Genomic DNA, 17800 nt, shown 5'->3' on the forward strand with positions numbered 1-17800 from the left:
CATATGTATGTCAGTGGTTTATGGCTGCGTAAACTCGCGGAAACTTGAGGTTTCAGCAAGTTTCCGTTGCGGAAACCATATGGATTCGTGGACACCCTAAGTTTCCGGAGTGCGGAATCTTGCTGAAACTTGAAGTTTCCAAGCGGAAACTTGGCAGAAACCTTATGTATACCTAAGTTTCCGCAGTGTTTCCGCAGTGTTTCAGCCTTGCGGAAACTGCATTTTTCATCATGTGATTAGACCTTGGCCTTTCATACTACGGTGTCCGACACAGATTCCATTAGCGTATTCTGTGGATCTAATGTCGTCTATTGCTAAAGAAGCTCGACGTAAAAGATGTACCTTTGATTTCGATACATCTATGGCCTACAGGTGTTCGAATCCAGGGCCTCTTTGTACGTATTTTGGAGATGAGAGCATTACTCAAGCTTGTGAACATACTGGATTCAAGTTTCTTGGACATGGAATGGAGTTTTGTGAAATGTGTCGACATCCTCCATTGCGTCAAACCTTAAGAACAAACTGTACTCCGAGTAGCCCTCAGTACAGCCAGATTTTGCGGCGACAGTGCGAAGAATTTCCTGCAGTAAACATATATAAGTTTGGTGAATACAAAAATCGTTTCTGTTTTGAATGTAACGTTCTATCCCATTCTCAGCGCCCACCTTTGTTAGGTGTAAGGACAAATATGGGGACTGCAAAACATTTCCAGGAAAACACCAAGGCATCCATGCATCGGGTTTTGTCAGAACTACCAACAACAGTACAGGTACCAAACTATATATAATTTACTTATATGCTGTCGTGTAGTATTTTATAAACCAGTCAAGATTGAATAGTGGCTATCTCACGGCCCTTAATTGTAGAACACGAAACGTTGCAGATATTTCATCAATCCCCTAAAACATATCAAAATTGAGAACAAACATGGTCCTAATCAAACTGTAACTTTCCTTGCTTCCTGTAATATGTACTTAATTTGAATATATGAAATATGCAGGTCGGTTTGAATCTGTTTGAAGGCTTGCTAAATTATTTCATGTGAATTATAGACGTGTTCTTTTTTTCCGGGAACCCATACTGTAATCCATGTTGTTGCCGCACGTTCTTGCATTACATCCTATCAGGGTTTTTTTTTTTTTTTAATACGGATTGCTCCATTTACCTTTTATCAGGACATACGGATTACGGCAGGTGTGGCCAGTCGACTCGGGATGCTTACTTCTCCTAGGTACCTGGTCCCACCTTTGTTGTGTCCAGTAATCCATATATTTCCAACTCGTTTAGTAATCCTTGTTAGAGTTATGAGATTGGTCACTTGTTCGTTATCTTAGCCTTTCATGCTTGTCATTGAACAAAGCGTGTTTAAAATCATATTTATAGTATACTCCACATGCTAACTTCAATCATCACTGTAAATTCCGTGCTCATTTTAAACCCATTATAAATCTGATTGCGTTATACTGATTAATTACAATACAGTTGCATCCCTCTTGAATTATAGATGTATATTCATCATACGTTCTTTAAACATGTCTTAAGCTCCTCTAGGGGTTATACAATAATGTATACATTAAATGTGTTTATCACTTCAATTTATGTGGTTCTTATCGGGCACATGTTAAAAAGTATGACCAAACTGAAATTTGCAGTTATAAATAAAAGGCAAAGAAAACGAACAGCGATCAATCTCATAGGTCCTATAAGCAAAACAAAACAAATTTGGACAAACATGAACCCCTGAATATACTAGAGATGGGGTCTGCTGAATAGGAGTAAGTATTCCCTGTCGATGGGTCACATCCGCCAAAAGCCCTTTACATTGTTCAGGTAAACGGAGTTATCCGTAGTCAATCGGTATGAAGCACGTCAGACAGCATTAAAGCGCGCCAATCTTTAAAAGACCGATATGTCAAAATTCGACCCATGTTTTTTATTATTTCAGAAAAACGTGACCATGTGTTACCCTGGCCGGGGATGGTCAGGAACACGTTGTGAACCCTTTCTTCAACACGTATCACGGGCCACTTATATTTTGGCGATGAGATTAGACATACATGTACACGTTCCCAGCCAAAAATTCACAATGAGCGATATTCAAGATAGCATTCACAAATATCTGCAGAGTGAGACCATTCTAACCGGTGTTTCCTTTACCTTAGAGTTATTCCCAGTCGCTAAAGAGGAGCTATCGGAGACGGAAGCATCAGTTAAAACCATGCTGGTCATGGAATTTAATCTTGATAACTTTAATAGGAGTAGCATGGAAAATAATCTGTTCGACGTGTACGGAATATTGTTAGGATTTAACGATTACACAACACCATCACCAATGAAGTTTGAAATAGCAAGCGCCTCGCGTACACTGCAAGTGTCTTCCACGGAAGTGAACACCCTCTATTTTTCTAGTTTTGAAAATTATCTAAACCGCATTGACACCCAGTTCAAGCAGAATTTAAACTTCGTTTCTGAACTATTATTCTGTGAACACAAAGTGATTGAACATGAATATCATTATGACAAAACCTCATTATCGATCCAAATGAACAATGGAAGAGATATCCCAATAGGACAGTTTATCCGGACAACAAGTGGCGCTATACAGGTCTGCAGTTCTTATGTTTCCCAGCATGCAATTTCTGACAAATTTAGGAAAGCTTACATCATCATGCAATACGTCTCTCTTGGGCTACATACCTGTTTATTGTTCGTAACTGGTCTGATCACTCTTTTCAGAAGACCTCGGTCGTTATCATTACCATATTTATGTAGCCTTGTATCGTTCCTTGTATTAGATCAGGTAGTGCTTATTTTAAGTGATGAGCTCGTGTCATCTCACACAGTCTGCTGTGTATATGGTGTGTTACGTCATCACTGTGTATTAATGGTCGTTCTGTCGCTGTACTTCTACGGTAAATCCATTATTCACGAATATAAAACTCCTGACATTGACAACAACCCGGTACACCATTACTATAGGGTGATCATTATTGTTCCATTAACAATTGTTTTAATCAACGTAGTTATTCTTAAAGCTGTCGAAACTGAGTTTGGATACTGTAACGGTAGAGACGTGTGTTTCCTTCACGTGCTTCCGTCTGTCCTTCTTTCTCTCTATCTGCCTTGTTTTCTCACACTCGCTGTGCTCTATATTGAATATATGAAGGCAATCCTTTATATCAACAGGATGCAATCTACACTTATCTGGAGTTTAATTTTAGTTATAGTATGTACCTGGGTTACTGAAGCACTGCACATTGAAGCAATTTAAGATATACTACATGTCTGTCAATCAATTCTAGTTTCGGTATGTACTTGTTATTCATGCATCATGTCAAGTCGGATAGGGAAATCCCCTCCCGTAGAACAAAATGTTGGTCAGTCTGGAGAATAATTCAGAAAATAACGATATATGTATGGTTTCCAGAAAATAGCGCTGTATGGTTCTCAGATAATAATGCTATATTGATTGGTTTATCAAAAACTGTTTAACATCCCTCTCGAGAATAATTCACTCCTATGGAGACATCATCATTGTCGGCGAAAGGCTGCAAAATTTAGACCTATACTCAGCAATTATGGCTTTGATCAGGGAGGGATCTTTAACGTGCCACAACTGCTGCGACACGGGACCTCGGTTTTGGGGTTTCATCCGAAGGACCTCCCAATTTAGTCACCGTTTACGACAAGCATGGGGTACAGAAAACCTGTTTTAACCCGAATCCCCACTGGACTAATAACGCTATATGTGTGATTCTCAGATAATAACGTTATATGCTAAGTATTTTGTTACTAGCTTGAAAATACGGATGCATATTTAATTGCTGTTATAAAATTTAGAAATTCATTTCAAAATTAAGGATCATCTCCCTCACGCATAGCTCTTATCCTTTGGAATTTGGCTCCACTTTTTGGCACACTGTTTTTCCTTATGATAGCTCTAAAACTTCATTGTTATTTAGGTTTACAAACATTTCGGTTGAGCATCACTGAAGAGACATTATTTGTCGAAATGCGCATCTGGTGCATCAAAATTGGTATCGTATAAGTTTTACATTCAGACAAAGAAAATAATGGATGTCACTGTATCACGTGTAAGGTAGAGTCTGTAGACATAACCTTCATTATAAGTTATTTCTTAAGATGAAGGAAAATACGACATTTGAGTCAGAGCTTACTACAAGATGTGAGATGAATTTTTATATAACCTGATTGATAAAGAGCATAACTAAGAATACGTCCTGACTGGATGATTTTGAAAAGCAAAATGTTAATGCAACATTCGAGTCTTGTACGACCATGGACATGTCTTCAAAATGTTATATAAGCTGTGGTAGAAACTTAAAGGATATGTATGTACTGGTTTATAATTCACTAAATTTCACTGAACGTCTTGTTTTCTTTAATTCTTCTTGCAAAAGAACGCGCGCAATTTATACGGTTAAAACTTAAGTGTTCGTGGCTTGTCATTGCTGCTGATGAAATAAACCGGAACCGACGGTGTGACGTCATAACTCCAACGTGAATGACCGCTCTCTTAGTGACGGGGAGTGTAAAATATATGATGAAATAATGATTTAATCCTTAAACAATGATTTTTATCGTTAAAGACTGTCATTTACGATAACAGCGAATAATTGTTTATTCATAAATGAAACAATATGGTTAGGGTTGCCTTTCCCTTTAAATTATTAGTGAATATAACGAACAGTGATCAATATCATAACTCATATAAGCGATGCAAAATAGAGAGATGGGCAAACAGGGACCCTTGGATACACCAGAGGTTGATTCCCAGGAGGAGTAAGCATCCCCTCTCGACGGGTCACACCCGCCATGAGCCTTATATCTTGATCAGAAAATAACATTATTCGAATAATTCTAATACCTCTCTCTGCATAGGCATACTGCGCAATACATGTGGAAGGAATTGCTTTTAAATACGACAAAAATATTTTAAAATAGTGATAATATGAATTTCTCGTTTACGTTTTTTAAAGCAAATATGCCGTTCATTATTATTTCTATACCATATGACATCATAGTGAAAGAGACGTTACGAAGTTTTAAAATTGGGCTCATGAAGAAGCAATATATTGTCTAGAGTGAATGCTGGCTTTCAGAGGAAATAACAATATCTTGGAAACATATAAATAAACACAACAAAATTCCTTGTGTGTAGATCAGTTACATGTAAATTGTAAACATGTAGTATTTATATTATATAGTGTTTTGAACAATGAATTTTGTATCTACACAATATTCATTAAAATATCTATAAAAATAATTTTCAATAACATAGTCTATTCTTTAATTTATTTCGCGCACCCTTTAATAGAGATACATACGAATGTAATGCGCATTAGTTTATTTATCATTAAATATTACCGCCGTGTGAACTATATTTCGAATTAATTTAATGCGCATTATTTTACTTCGCATCCGTGTGAACGAGGCACTAGAAAATAACGTTGCTTGAACCAACGCAATAAAGGTAACACATATGTAAAAGAAAAAAAAGGGAGAAAATCAGCAAATGAATATAGATGATCTCAACTTACATTCACTGAACATTTTGTGATCTTTATGGGCGCCGCCATATTGTTTTGTTCATCACTTGCTTCTAGAGTTATTCGTGTTTTAATTTTGAATGATAACAAGAGGCCCATGGGCCACATCGATCACCTGAGTCACCTTGGCCCATATCTGAAGACTTTCCATATATATTTGCATGTAAAACCTTAGTCCCTATTATGGCCCCAACTACCCCTGGGGGCCACGATTTTTGCAAACTTGAATCTACACTATGCCAGAAAGCTTTCATGTAAATGTCAACTTCTTTGGCCCAATGGTTCTTGAGAAGATTTTGAAAGATTTTCTCTATATTTGTATGTAAAACTTTGACCCCACCCCCACTTGTGGCCCCATCCTACCCCCCGGGGGGGATGATTTGAACTAACCTGAATCTGCACTATGTCAGAAAGTTTTCTTGTAAATATCAGCTTTTCTGACTCAGTGGTTATTGGGAAGAATATTTTAACTACAGTGTATATATTTGTATGTAAAACTTTGATGCCCCTTGTGGCCCCATCCTACCCCCGGGGGCCATGATTTGAACAAACTTGAATCTGCACTATGTCAGAAAGTTTTCATGTAAAAATCAGCTTTTCTGGCTCAGTGGTTCTTGAGAAGAAGATTTTTAAAGATTTTCCAATGGTACTGGATGTTTAGCGCAAGGGAAATATTTTCCCTATATATTTGTATGTAAAACTTTTATCCCCTATTGTGGCCCCATCCAACCCCCGGGGCCCATGATTTGAACAAATTTGAATCTGCATTATGTCTGGAAGTTTTCATGTAAATCTCAGCTTTTCTGGCATAGTGGTTCTTTAGAAGATGTTTAAAGTTTGTCCCTATATATTTGTATGTAAAATTTTGATCCCCCTTGTGGCCCCATCCTACCCCCGGGGGCCATAAATTGAACAAACTTGAATCTGCAATATGTCAGGAAGCTTTCAGCTCTTCTGGGCCAGTGGTTCTTGAGAAGAAGATTTTAAAATGACCTCGCCCTATTTTTGTTTCTCTAGTCAAAATCAGTGTACCAAGAACGACCTTTTAAGAACGGTTCTTTTAATTGCAAACGGGATGTATTGTTGTTTGTAATTTTTACTTTGAAAGAGAAAAAAAATATGAATAAAATGAGAGGTTACAGTGCACAGTTTACGTCGCTTTGCGTTTTATTTCCCACATTAAATGAATAGGCGGATCCTGTAGAACTGCTATCCCAATTTATCCCACTTTAATATTGAAATGCTACTGGATGTTTAGCGCAAGGGAAATTTCATAAATAAATATATCTTTAGCTATAGATCAACCATAATCTACCGTACTTAACGGAAATGTGATAATCTCTTAGGACACGCCAATGACCATTTCATGCTTCGCTCGGTCCAATGGTCACACATATTATGTATGATTCCGAAATGCAGCCATTAGGATGATAAAACTGTCCTTAATTGATCTCTCAATGCAGGATTTCAAAACTGACTTAAATATTTGATGTGTATGTGAGTTCAAGCTAATAAATCTGTCTGACAAATTTTAGTGCTAGGACAGAATTCTTGATAAGAATATTGCTTGGAATTTTTGACAATCTATGATTAAATAGAATTTAACCTATACTTATTGTATATGACAAGTTATGTTATGTAATTTAACCTTTACTTTTTAGGTCACCTGAATTCATTCAGGTGACCTATTGCTATCTGTTTTTGTCCGTCGTCGTTCGTTAACATTTGAACATTTTCAGCTTCTTCTCTGAAACCCCTGAACGAATTTCAACCAATTTTGGCATATAGCATCTGTGGGTGGAGGGGAACAAAAATTGTGAAATTCGTGGTCCCTGCCCCCCTGGGGCCTGAGGGGTGGGGCAAAAACCATCAAAATGAGTGTAATTTTAAAAAATCTTCTTCTTTACTCCTGGACATCAAGAAGCCAAACTGTGGGCATAATTATAATGAGCGTTGAGCCCTCTACCAAAATTGTGAAATTCATGGCCCCTGGGGCAGGGGTTCTTGTGTTAGGGTGGGGCTCTATTGGTCATATAGTGAAAATGTAGAAATTCTTTGAAAATCTTCTCTGTCTCTGGGTATTAAGTAGACAAACTAATAGCATGGTAATGATTAATCCGAGATTCCTCTGACTCTTAACCCCGCTTTTATTTTGTGACTTCTGCGGGGGAGAGTCAGAGCGGACTCCATATTGAAAAGTGGGAATTCAGCGACACCAGCTGGTGTCGTTGCTTTACCTACCTCTTACAACTTTATTTCGCGGACCCATCTTCCAAGACGCGAGGATTCAGTTATCGGAAGATTATTCTACAAATACATCATGATTAATACGATGCTATCGCCGTTTAAACGAAGGAATTTTGTGTTTACATGTGCTGACGTCATCAAATGGCGAGGCGGCGACCTAATTCAAGTGATGCTCCATTTGTCGGTGTTAGGGCCGTTTAGACGGCGATAGCATCGTATTAATCATGATCTATTTATAGATTTATCTTCCGTTAACTGAATTCTCACGTCTTGGAAGATAGATCCGCGAAATAAAGTTGTAAGAGGTAGGTAAAGCAGCGACACCAGCTGGTGTCGCTGAATTCCCACTTTTCAATATGGAGTCCGCTCTGACTCTCCCCCGCACATGTCAAATATAAAAGCGGGGGTAATAGTCAGAGGAATCTCGGATTAGGTAATGATGAGCAAGGATGCCTCTTTATACCCCCCGCAACAAGTTGTGTGTGTGTGGGGGGGGGGGGGGGGTATACTGGAATCGGGTTGTCCGTCCGTCTGTAGACGCAATGGTTCCCGGGCTCTAAAGCATTATCCTTTCCACCTACCGTCACCATATGATATATATGGACTACCCATGGGATGAAGATGTTCCCTATCGATTTTGGGGTCAAAAGGTCAAGCACACTGGACATCGAAGTAGCAATATGGTTTCCGGGCTCTAAAGTGTTATCCTTTCCACCTACAGTCACCATATCATACATAGGGACTACCCATAGGATGAAGATGTTCCCTATCGATTTTTGGGTCAAAAGGTCAAGCGAACTGGACATTGAAGTAGCAATATGGTTTCCGGGCTCTAAAGCGTTATCCTTTCCACCTACAGTCACCATATCAAACATATGGACTACCCATGGGATGAAGATGTTCCCTATTGATTTTGGGGTCCAAAGGTCAAGCGCACTGGACATTGAAGTAGCAATATGGTTTCCGGGCTCTAAAGCGTTATCCTTTCCACCTACAGTCACCATATCAAACATATGGACTACCCATGGGATGAAGATGTTCCCTATTGATTTTGGGGTCCAAAGGTCAAGCGCACTGGACATTGAAGTAGCAATATGGTTTCCGGGCTCTAAAGCGTTATCCTTTCCACCTAGTCACCATATCATATAGATGGACTACCCATGGGATGAAGATGATCCCTATCGATTTTGGGGTCAAAAGGTCAAAGGTCACGCGCACTGGACATTGAAGTAGCAATATGGTTTCCGGGCTGTAAAGCGTTATCCTTTCCACCTACAGTCACCATATCATACATATGGACTACCCATGGGATGAAGATGTTCCATATCGATTTTGGGGTCAAAAGGTCAAAGGTCATGCGCACTGGACATCGAAGTAGCAACATTCAGAAAAGAGGTAGTTTATACCTATTACCAACACCCTTTGGGAGATTGGGATAAACGGGGGGTATTCTTAGTGACCATTGCTCACAGTACCTCTTGTTAAAAATTGTGAAATTCTTGGCCCCAGGATCAGGGGTTCTGGTGCTAGGGTGGGGCTCTATAAGTCATATAGTGAAAATGCATTATTTCTTTGAAAATCTTCTTCTCTGTCCTTGGGTATTAAGTAGACAAACCAATAGCATGGGTATGATGAGCAAGGATGGCTCTTTCAAAATTGTGAAATTCATGGCCCCTGGGTCAGGGGTTCTGGTATTAGGGTGGGGCCCTATTGATCATATAGTGAAAATGCATTTTATTTCTTTGAAAATCTTCTCCTCTGCTGCTGGGTATTAAGTAGACAAACTAATAGTATGATAATAATGATCAAGGATGCTTCTTTCAAAACTGAAATTTATGGCCCCTGGGTCAGGGGTTCTGGTGCAAAGGCGGGGCTGACCACATAGCTATTCAATGTTTCTTCCATCCAAAAGTAAAATTCTTATATTTAAACACAAACTTAATTCAAACATTGGAAGGTTGTTACATGATACTCAGGTGACCTATAAGGCCCCTGGGCCTCTTGTTTGTTTATGACATGGTGTGTATTGCTTATATGAGTTATAAGATTGATCACTGTGTTATCTTCACCTTTCATGATTAAATGTAATTTAACATATCTAGTGTTTTAACAAGCTATGATGGAATGTAACTTAACATATATCTAATGTTTTGACAAGCTATAATTAAATGCTGTTTAATATATATTTAGTGTTTTTGGTAAGCTACGATTAAAAATAATTTAAACTATACTTTAATGTTAAGGTAATTCCCCATATCATATCTTAGTATTGAAAAACCTACAGATTTCTATCAAAATTTGCATGTATTTTGTCGAGGATGTATATTGACCAAATTCTCGAAGAAAAATATGTTTAGCGGCCTTTCTCAAGAGTGCAGCCACATCTAACAAGAGTACCGCAAACGGTACATAATACGCCCGTGAAATGCTTACATAGGGTGTTTTTCTTGTGCTATAATTTGTATAACTTTGCTTCAGGTATTATCAGCCATCATGAGACTGTGACAAATTTTCATACGAACAAAGGGTCTTAACTTAAAAATCTAGATTTCCTCAAAATGGACCAAGTTCAAAAACCTGTAATTCTTTTTTTAAAAATTGTAGAAAATCAAAATCCTTCCCACATGCACATCTTCAATACTTATACAAACACTCTACAAAATAAGAAGGCCCTCACTTGAAGACTGGGGGGGAGTAGGGTGGACAAATTATGTACCCTCCATATAATAATTATTTCCAAATAAAGGGGCAAAACTCCTGGAAAAAAGGTCGAAATGGCTCAAAATTGCAGTATCATCTAGGGTGACCCACAAAGAAGCTACACAGCAAGTTTCAGCATGATATGTGAAAGGGAAATAAAATTATAAAGAGAAAACCCCGAACGGACGGACAGACAGACAGACGGATGGACGTACAGACATCGCTGTACCATAATACGTCCCGTCTAAAGACGGACGTATATAAATAGAACACATCACTTTAAAACAAGCAATGTTAATATACATACATTTTAAGGCACTGTCTTTATTTAAACAATAGAAATATGAAATGAAGAAAATGTATTGCATTTGACCGTTTCAATATTTTTTCATCCACTGAACCATGTTCTTGTTTCCAAGGTGATAAAAATGCACGGTGTATAGTAGTCAAATTTTGACTAATCATAGCCTACCATATCCGGAAAATTCTGTTTTCAAAAACCTTCAGATTTCATAAACATTTCAATATCTTCTACCTTTACACTCCAGCAATCATTTGACATAAGAAGTAGATAAAGTATCGGATAATTTGACATTTTTACCGCTCATTTCACAGGGGCTCGTCACGAATTTACCCTCTCTATTTTATATTTACACGTGTAAATATAAAATAGACGATGTCAAATTTTAATAAGACAAATATTTCGTGACGAGCCCCTGTGCTCATTCAGAGAATGCTAACCTATGCTCAAGTTACAAATTTTGGGAAATTCGAATATTTTAAAACACCCGCATTCCTCGCCCTCTTTGGTAATTTTTAGTTCCTGGTAGTTTTTAACAATACGATACAGCCATGACATGTAACTACCGCGTACACTCCGAGTCGTTTTAATCAAAAACATCAGTAAAGGGCATGTTCGGCCAGAAAAGTGTTTTAAATAAAATAAAATTACATTACAACACCCATGATTCATACTGTACGTACAAGAATACAAACACAAGACATAAAGATAGGGTAAATGTGACAAATCTGTCAGCGTATGATCTAAATTGAACACCATGAAATCATTAGACACAGCAGAGATATGCACATACATTGTGCATGTACATGTATATGCACATTTATGGATTCGGATGGCCTCGAAAGCGATTTTTGTCGTGTAAATAAATATAAAACAAGATGTGTTTGTGAAACACAAATGCCCCCGATAATGGTCAATTCCGAAGATGGCCAAGATCACAAGGGCAAATATATTGGTACCAGTAGAAAGATCTTGTCAAAAGAAATGCTCATGTACAATATGAAAGCTCTAATATTTACCATTTAGAAGTTATGACCAATGTAAAAAAAAAAAAAAAAAGTAGGTCAAATGTCAAGGTGAAAAGGTTCAACGCCAACGGAAAGGTCTTGTCACAAGGAATACTCATGTGAAATATCAAAGCAGTATCTCTTACTGTTCAAAAGTTAATAACAAGGTTAATTTTTTCAAAAAGTAGGTCAAATTCCAAGGTCAAGGTCACAGGGTAACAAATGTTGGTACCCACGAAAAGGTCTTATCACAAGGAATACTCATGTGAAATATCAAAGCTTTATCACTGTTCAAAAGTTATTAGTAAGGTTAAAGTTTCAGACAGAATGACAGACAGGACAAAAACAATATGCCCCCGATCTTTGATCTCGGGGGCATAAAAATTGCAAGGGGAGGGGGGGGGGGGTTACGATGTCAGTATAGCTTTAGATTATGCATATATTTTATTTATATCATGATATCATCGATCGTATTATGTCAGGTTTAAATAAATTATAAGGAAAACATAACGAAAATATGTGACTGTCAGTTCATGTACCACACAAAAATTTGCATTTTGTTGAATAGGATTCGATATTTCTACCCATCATTAATGATCAAAATCACACAAAACAAATGGCCATCAGTAGATATATTGAAAGTTGGCAACACGATTTTTAAACATCATCATCTGTAATATTTGCTGAAATCTCACGGGAATGACTGAACGACTGTTTGTCATAATGCAATGTGTATGGAGAGTTTACGACTTCGCGATGTTTATAACTATAAGCATTTTCTCTTCCGAGCGTTGTCTTGTATAAAACCGGCTTGTTTGTATTATTGTGATTCGTATGTTGTTGATTTTTAATTCTAAATTGTTGTTGTTTTCTTTCAAACAAGCAGTCCTAATACGGTATACAAAATTCACCAAAATGCCACCGGGTTCGTTGAATGTGTGATAACGTTTGTGACTCGTGAATAACGTTTCTAACGTTATATGACGTGGTCTGGGGAATTACCTTAATGACAAGCTATGATTAAATGCAATTTAAGCTATACTTTAATGTTGATGACAAGCTATGATTGTATGCAATTTAACCTATACTTTGGTGTTTATGGCAAGGTATTATATGCTCAATCTAACATTCATTGTTTATGACAAACTATGGTGAAATGTAATTTAACCTTTATAAAGTTTGGTTTTGTGTGAATGATTGCAAGTTCCCTTCAATAAACGAAGCTTCCAATCCAGTCACCGTGTCATTTTAAGTGCACCATTATTTCAATATTAGTCGTTTGAAATACTGTATATCACTTTGATTTCGCGATACTTTAAGTTTGCGACAATGCAATGATGCATATTTTGACGAGACATAGCTTACGCGAATTAATTGTTTTACATGTAATTGTATTTGTAATAGTTTATTCTCGAGAACTACATTTTCTTGATTGGCTAGTCCCGCGAAATTTCGCGTAGATGATGTCCTCGGGAATACAATGATTCACTGTTCGTTAAGGAAGCATCTGCAATCTAAGTTCATATCACGGTAACATATGAGATCAAAAGTTCAATGTCGGACAAAAAACTAAATCCATATCGTTTTCGCCAAGACCCTCCCCCCCCCCCCCCCCCACCCCCTTTACAACTAAAAACACACGACTATGACAACACTCTGTATTCCTCTTATAATGTTTATTCGCAAATGAAAGTGAACATTCAAACTATGAAATGTTCATTAAAATTAAATAGTATGTGGCTTTTAACAGTCGCTAAAGTGTAATATGTTTATCTGTTATATTGTTTATTCACAAATGAGAGTAGACATTCAAACTATTGACTGTTCATTAAATTTAAAATCAAATATCATGTGGCTTTTAACAGTGGTTTCTCTTTTTCCAATAAAGTGTAATTGATGTCGGAAAACAGAAACTTGTGGACTATTTTATCCTCTCTCCCCCTACCTATCTGAATTTATATTTTCATCCCACATCGATCCTAAAATTATCTTCGTTACTGAACCTTTTTTAATGTCTATGCTCTAAATGAGAAATGCATTTCCTTTTCTGCAATTTTGTTTAATTTGTATGTAGATTACAGAAGACACATAACACATACACATTTTTTATGCTCATTTATATCAAAATACATTGTTGTATCTTGTCAATTACAATCAAAGGGAGATAAATGAAGTTGCTGAGAATAACTTCCAGGATTACTGATAAATAGTAACAAGATCGAAATTGTATCAGGAGTGGTGATTGTAAAAGAAAAAGTAACATACCGAATTATATCCCGAATGGTGATTGTAAAGAGTAACACCGAATTTTTTATCCAGAGCGGTGTTTGTAAAAAAAAAAAAAAAAAAAAAAAAGGTCGAATTTATAATCCGAGTGATGATTGTAAAATGTTACAGATCGAATTACAGGGGTGTGATTTTTCCTCTCTTCTGAGGAAATCGTCTGATTTGCTAAATTTTCGAAGAGATGAAACACTCTTGATTTGATCTAAAGTGGCAGAAAATTAAGTTTTTCCAGGTAGGGTGAGATGTTTTCCTCCCTTTTGACCAGTTTTCCCTTGATTTCTGAGGAATTCAGTCACATCCCGAGTGGTAATTGTAAAGAGTAACAAGGTCGAATTATAACCCGAGTGGGGATTGTAAAAAACAAGAAGTCGATTATAACCGGAGTTAAAAGCACTAGGTGCACAATTGTGGAATAAAATGCCACTGGAACTCCGAGAGCTTGACGCACATAGAGCATTTTGGAAGAACCTAAAACACTCTTGTTCAAGCGTTCATATGCCCTGTGAATGTAAAATTCAGTGCAATATCAATGATTCCATGTGCAAGCTCTTGCAAACCGAAATTTGATCCAGCATACGAATACCTGTATGCCAATTATATCTTGTCAAGTCAAAGTCATTATACTACCACTTTGTCATTGTCCTACCATGTTTTATTTTAATTCTTTCAATTGTTTTATCATTTCCTTTCTAGCTCTTGTGGGTCTTTTATTAGTATATTATCATTGATTATTAACACAAACATTGTACAGCGCATAGAGACTATATGTAATTTTGCGGTTTATAGATTAATAAAATAATACTAGTACTAATCTATACCATACCACCCAAACTAAAAACTGGTACATATGCCACAATTATAGTTACACTACAGGCAACCTTACCGGTTTCTGTGGGTTTTGTTTTGTTTTGTTGGACAACCTTACCGGTTTCTGTGGTTTTTGTTTGTTTGTTTGTTTTGTTGTTTTTAAACTAGGAATGCTATGGTATAGAACACTAAGTCATCATTACAGACAAAATTACCGGTTCCTTTTAAGTGTTCCATGTCGAGTATGTGTACCGAGTTTGACGGTCCTAGCCCCAATAGTTAGGTCTAATTCAATGATTGAGGTTTTACGCCGTTTGGGCAATATTTCAGCCATTTTACGGCGGGAGTTCGGTCTGTATTCTGCCTACAAGGTTTACATATTAACTGATACTATAACCTTGATGTTTGACCTCTGACTTTGAAAATCAATAGGCATTTTAGGTCATCTGAGTTTACTCAGGTGACCTATTGCAATTGGTTGTCGTCCGTCATCTTGCGTTAACAATTGAACATTTTAAAAGTCTTCTTTATAATACCAGTTCAATTTTTGTCATATTTGGCATGACAATCTTTGAGACAAAGGGGGTGGGTATAAATTATACATTACAGGACTCCTGCGGCCCTAGGGACGGGGAAAAATACTCCCAAATTGACCAATTTTCAAAAATCTTCTCAAGAACCGCACACGTGTAAGAGAAACTAAATGCATAGTGATGTAGAGCAGGAAGATCTACCAAAATTGTAAATTTCATCATCCCTGGGGTAGGGGGTTCTTACCCCAAGGAGAGAGATAGTTCCGGCCTCTGGTTTTCAAGGGAGTGTGTCCCCATACCAAACCAGGTTATACGAAAATAAATAACCTGCGTTCCTCAATGGGAATTTTGACCAATCAGAGAAAAGGATACAACACGTATTAAATTATTTCATTTAAAATGCATGTAGAGCCATTTTGGCATGCACATACTTATACTCGTTAAATAAACTTTAACATGCAACATGTCCTTTAAAGCTGTATAGGGCAGCTTTATTATTTGATGGACGTATTTTCAAAATTCAAGTTTTAATGCCAATAGCACAAAACTGCAATGGTAGAGCGAACCTTAGCCATCTGTTATCAGTAGAGGAATTGTTTCCTTTCCCTTCAAAATTTCTGGAGCACACACTGCTATGAACCTACGATACAACCTGAAGATTGGATGTCAATATAGAGAATAGCAACAAAGATCCCACATCCCACACGTATTCCAGCATCTTGTAGAATGACTTACTGCCATTTTGTAAAAGTGCTACTTGTCTGTGGCTCAAGGGATACATCATCACTCAAGTGGTGGAAGAACGAGTCAAACTCCAAGGAAGATTTCATACTAACACCGTACAATAACAACCTTAGCTATGTAGCCAGACTCGAAAACTACAACAGCTTTGTCCACAGTAATCAGAAACTGGATATAAAAAAAATTCCAATATTCAGTGAAAAGAATCCAGGAGTACTTCGGGTCATCAAAATAATGAAAGCAAGAATTCCTCAGAAGTTTCTCTGTCAAAAACTTTTTTTCCACATAAAAACCAGAGACAAACCCAACTCAAATCAACTGAAGAATTGATCAGCATGCCAGATTTCACTGCTTCAACAATCATATTTGTACTTATCGCTCTCCGAAGAAAACAGAGCCTTGCAGGAAACTGGAGTTCCCTCTTCCCAAGCAGTGTCTTCTTCCACAACTATAGAGGCAACTACTGCAAAGATTTGGCAGATACTTACTCAATCAGCATCAGATTCCATTGGCGTTTCCATGAAAGACATCGCTAAAAAAGAATTCCGTCTCATTGATAAGCCTTCTCCAGCTGAGAAAAGAAAAGAACACTTGAATGCTACAAAGATCATCAGCAGAAAAATTCAAAATTCACTAGAAGAAAATGACATGAATAATTTCCTATCATCTTGAAACTCGTTCAAAAAAAAAAAAAAAAACACGAGAAGAGACTCGAGCATACCTCTCTCTCTAAGGAGATCTCACAACAGATCCAAAATAAAAGGAATTTGAAAGAAAAAGCTGGAAAAATCATGGCCATTCATCAAACTACAAATTCCACACAGATATGTTTTAAAAGAGTTACGAGAAACACCAACAGGATAAATTGTTAATTGGGCACAAAAGGCAAAAAAGTTCCACTTGCAGATCAATGGCAAATTTCCTTTAAATGGTGATCAAGTAGCAGCTCAGATTGCAAGAGAGAATGGGATTGACATCACCCAATTCAAAAGAAACATACGCAATTGAATCAATCGTGTCAGACGAATGAGGAAACGGGCCATTGGACAAGTGTCTGAAAATGAAGGAGATCAAGAGAAAACTAGGTACAGGAGAAATTTACATCGGAGAGAAGTAACATCCAAAGAGACAATAACTAGCATCATCAACAAAGCTGGACAATTGGAGGAATCTAAGACTTTGGTGTATGGCAGAAAGATCCCACGGAAGAAAGAATTAAATTGGAGACAGAACGGCAAGAGAAATTGGTAGTAATCAGAATACCATCAGATGAAGAATATGACTTATGCAGAAATAAACTCCTGTCTTGAACGCTTGGGGGAATGTAAAACTTCTGATGTAGACATACGCAACACCCTAATGAACATCGAACGAAAACGACATTTCAAAGTCTAGCATGTTCATTCAGATGTCTTACACAGATCACACGTCAGTTTTATGGGGTCCTTCATTTAAAACCCAGCCAATTATCTAACTGATGACGAATATCTCGCATATCATCCAGGGAAAAGAGTCAATGTACAGAGCATTGTTGAAAAGCCAAGACTGTACATACTTGGTCAATCACCTAGCACAGATGTCGAGCAGATGTCATACTCAGACACTAGA

This window comes from Ostrea edulis, chromosome 8, assembly GCF_947568905.1.
Source record: "Ostrea edulis chromosome 8, xbOstEdul1.1, whole genome shotgun sequence".
Classification (NCBI taxonomy): Eukaryota; Metazoa; Mollusca; class Bivalvia; order Ostreida; family Ostreidae; genus Ostrea; species Ostrea edulis.